Raw genomic sequence first — 4050 nt, 5'->3', positions numbered from 1 at the left:
CTGATGCCCTGAACTCCAGAGCCCTTCTCCCTAACCTCATCTTCCAGGGTGCCTGATCATGTCCTTTGTCTTTTTCTGCTCTCTTTGATGTCTTTGTGTGCGTTTCAGTTTTCTCCCCATTGTGTTATTCCCCCCCCCTTTTCCAGACCAACGGGGGTAATGATGATGATGATTTTTTTCTAAATCTCCCTCGTTCTCTTTTTCGCTGACACCAGGTTTGCGGCGCATCTGGAAACCATCAGGAGGGTAAATAGATCCCGCGTTCCAACTTTCCACAAGAGCGATGTTGGGCTGGGGGCAGCGTTGGAAGAGAAGTCTGGCTTGTGATTCCCCCCCCCCTTTCTCTCCCTCCCGCCGATGTCTCAATTGTTCCTCTAGAAATCAGCAGAAACAAAAATTAAGCCGAGCCTTGAACTTTTCTCCCCGCACTTCCCCCCCCTCTCCCCTGCCCGGTTTCCCTAACCCCTTTGCCTAATTCCCGAATGAGTCATGCGCAGATGTGCGGTTGTATGTCAGGGGAATGGGGGCATCTCCAAGGCTCTGGGTCTGCAGTCCCTGATGGGTCGTGTGCTCTGTGGATGTCCCAGGACTTTTGCAAACAGAGGTGGGCTTGAAGGGTGGCCGTCACCCCCACAGCGCACTTATGGGGGAACACCCTCGGCTGGGTTTGGAGCAAATGAAACTCTTGAACAGGCCAAAAAGTGGAAGGACGTCTGTTTAGTTCTCACACTGAATTGGATTATTGATTACCGTTATCCATATTTCTATTATCATGGTGGGGGAGACTGCCGTCAAACCACAGCTGGATAGCCCAGGCAAGCTGGATCCCATCCCATGGATCTGAGAGCCAGCTTAGTGTAGCGGTTAAGAGCAGCAGCTTCTAATCTGGTGAGCTGGGTTTGATTCCCCGCTCCTCCACATGCAGCCAGCTGGGTGACCCTGGGCTAGTCAGACTCCTGTGAGAGGTGTTCTCGCAGAGCAGTTCTGTCAGAGTTCTCTCAGCCTCGCCTACCCCACAGGATGCCTTTTGAGAGGAGAGGAAGTGTAAGCCATCGTAAGCCCCTTTGAGACACGAGGCCTCGTGGGTGACCTTGGGCCAGTCCCAGTTCTCTCAGAGCTCTCTCAGCCTTCCCTACCTCACAGGGTGTCTGTTATAGGGAGAGGAAGGTGATTGTAACCCACTTTCAGACTCCTTTGGGCAGTGAAAAGCAGGGCATAAAACACTGTTCTTGTCAGTTCTCTCAGAGCTCTCTCTGCCTCACCTACCTCACAGGACAGGAAGGGAAAGAGATTGAGAGTCCTTCGAAGAGTAAAACGTGGGATACAAAAAACAACTCTTCTCTTCGGATCTCGGAAGCTAAGCAGGCCCAACCCGGACTAGTATTTGGATGGGAGACCCCCAAGGATTTGGATGCAGTTCTTCCAAGGAATATGAGAGACTAGGGGCCAAGCCCATTGCATTCTGGAATACAACGGGCACTAGATTGGGTGGGGTGGGGTGGAAGAACTCTGTGGAGGGCCTCCCCCTCTCCCTAGGACCTGGAAAGGCTGCAGGCAGCTGTTAGTAGGGGCAGCTCTCACACAGCAGGGATCTGCAGCCTCCAAGCCTCGGAGGGAAGTGGAAGGAGGAGGGGGTGGTGAGGGGTGGGGTACAGAAGGTGATTGGCTGGCCGTTGAACAGACAGGCAAGCCTGTTGGAGGAGGAGGTACTCAGAGGCAGGACAGCTTCCTTTAGTGGGTGTTAAGCCATGAGACACGCTCCTCCTCCAAGGCCTTACCAGAAATATCTTATGTGGAACAGATCATGATGTAGAGGCAGGCAATGGGAAACCACCTTCAAACATCTCTTGCTTGGCTGCCACACAATCCTAGGCACACAACATCATGTGCGCATTTGTGTATTAAGTGCCCTCAAGTCTCTTTGGACTTACGGTGACCCTAGGAATGAATGACTTCCAAAATGTCCCATAGTGAACAGTCTTGGCAAACTGCAAACTGAGGGCCGTGACTTGATGGGAGAAGAACAGTTGGCTTTTATACCCTGCTTTTCACTGCCCAAAGAAGTCTCAACGTGCCTTACGATTGCCTTCCCTCCCTCCCCTCACAACAGATGCCCTGTGAGGGACGTGGGGCTGAGAGAGCAGCACTACCAGGACTGTGACCGGCCCAAGGTCACCCAGCTGGCTGCATGTGGAGGAGCGGGGAATCGAACCCAGCTCTCCAAATTAGAAGCCACCGCTCTTAACCACCGCACCAAGCAGGCTGTCCGTCTCCTGTAGGGTCTTCGTCTTCTCCTGCTTCCTCCCTCTTTTCGGGGCATGGTTGCGTTTTCCAATGACTCCTGCCTCCTTCTCATGTGACCAAATGACAATAACCATAATTTTGTCCTTGTAGCTTCTTATAAAGCATTCTAGTCTGGCGCCTTTCCAAAAAGCTCAAGACAGAATTCTATCTCCTTAGCCATGCAACGTAGTTTTATAGGCCAATCCCCCCTCTAAGGAGCAAAAGGTCATCTCTGCAATCCTCCCATTTCCCGTTTTATCCCCAGGACAGCCCTGCAGGGTAGGTCTGGCTGAGAGAGAGGGACTAGTCTTGTCACTGACCCCGATTGCCGGCCGGTTGGACAAAGCAGGCCGGAGAGAGGAGTTTTTTCCTTCCCATTTTAGCAAAGTTCTCCTTGTTACGTCTGTGAGGGAAAGAATTCTGAATTGCTGGATGAACGCCCAGGAAATAAATCTTGCGCCGTGAAGACCAAATGCATCACTGGCTTGAGCCGTGCAGCTCTATGGGAAAGTCAACTCTGAACTCAGAACGGCTCACATCATAGAAGCAAAAGAGAGGGATGCAATGTTGTGGATAGAGTTACTGGAGTTTCATGGAAGGAGGCCGTGTTGAAGGTTGTTGTTGTTGTTAAGTGCGAAGTCGTGTCCGACCCATCGCGACCTCACGAACAATGATCCTCCAGGCCTTCCTGTCCTCTGCCATTCCCCGGAGTCCATTTAAGCTTGCATTTATTGCTTCAGTGACTCCATCCGGCCACCTCATTCTCTGTCGTCCCCTTCTTCTTTTGCCTCAATCGCTCCCAGCATTAGGCTCTTCTCCAGGGAGTCCTTCCTTCTCATGAGGTGGCCAAAGTATTTGAGTTTCACCTTCAGGATCTGGCCTTCTAAAGAGCAGTTAGGGCTGATCTCCTCCAGGACTGACTGGTTTGTTCGCCTTGCAGTCCAAGGGACTCGCAAGAGTCTTCTCCAGCACCAGAGTTCAAAAGTCTCAATTCTTTGACGCTCGGCCTTCCTTATGGTCCAACTTTTGCAGCCATACATTGCAACTGGGAAGACCATAGCCTTGACTAAACGCACTTTTGTTGGCAGGGTGATGTCTCTGCTTTTTAGGACGTTGTCTAGATTTGCCATAGCTTTCCTCCCCAGGAGCAAGCGTCTTTTAATTTCTTTGCTGCAGCCCCCATTTGCAGTGATCTTGGAGCCCAGGAAAATAAAATCTGTCACTAGTCGAAGGTTCCCACACCCAAAACACCCTGGAATCTCTCAGGCGTAAGTTTCTGAAAGAGCTTTGGTGAGAATCTTAGAAATTGTGCCGTTAATCTTAAGAAGAACAGGATAAGGGGACAGCTATATTCGAGTCCAGTTGTATCTTAGGGACCAGCAAGATTTTGGGGGTATAAACTTTTGGGGACCAAGGTGTGCTTTGTCAGATATGAGTAGGAATAGATGTCTTCTATATTCTCCTTCCACCTTCTGATTGGGATATAAGCACCCAGGGGTCTTCATTCCTACTAGTATCTGACAAAGGGAACTTTGCTTCTCAAAAACTTTATACCTTGGAAATCCTGTTGATCTCAAAGGCGCTACTGGATTCAAATCCAGCAGGTCTATTGCAGACCATCATGGCTACAGTCTGAAACTAGAATAAGGAGAGAAGGAATATGTGTTTTGTTTTTCTTTTTCTGATTTACATATGCAAGTACCTTTTACGTAGCACTGGGATTCTCTCATCTTTGCTCATTTCAAAAGCAGTTAGACTGATTGAGCA

The sequence above is a fragment of the Paroedura picta genome, chromosome 1 (assembly GCF_049243985.1).
Source record: "Paroedura picta isolate Pp20150507F chromosome 1, Ppicta_v3.0, whole genome shotgun sequence".
Classification (NCBI taxonomy): Eukaryota; Metazoa; Chordata; class Lepidosauria; order Squamata; family Gekkonidae; genus Paroedura; species Paroedura picta.
Note: the sequence above shows the minus strand (reverse complement) of the source record.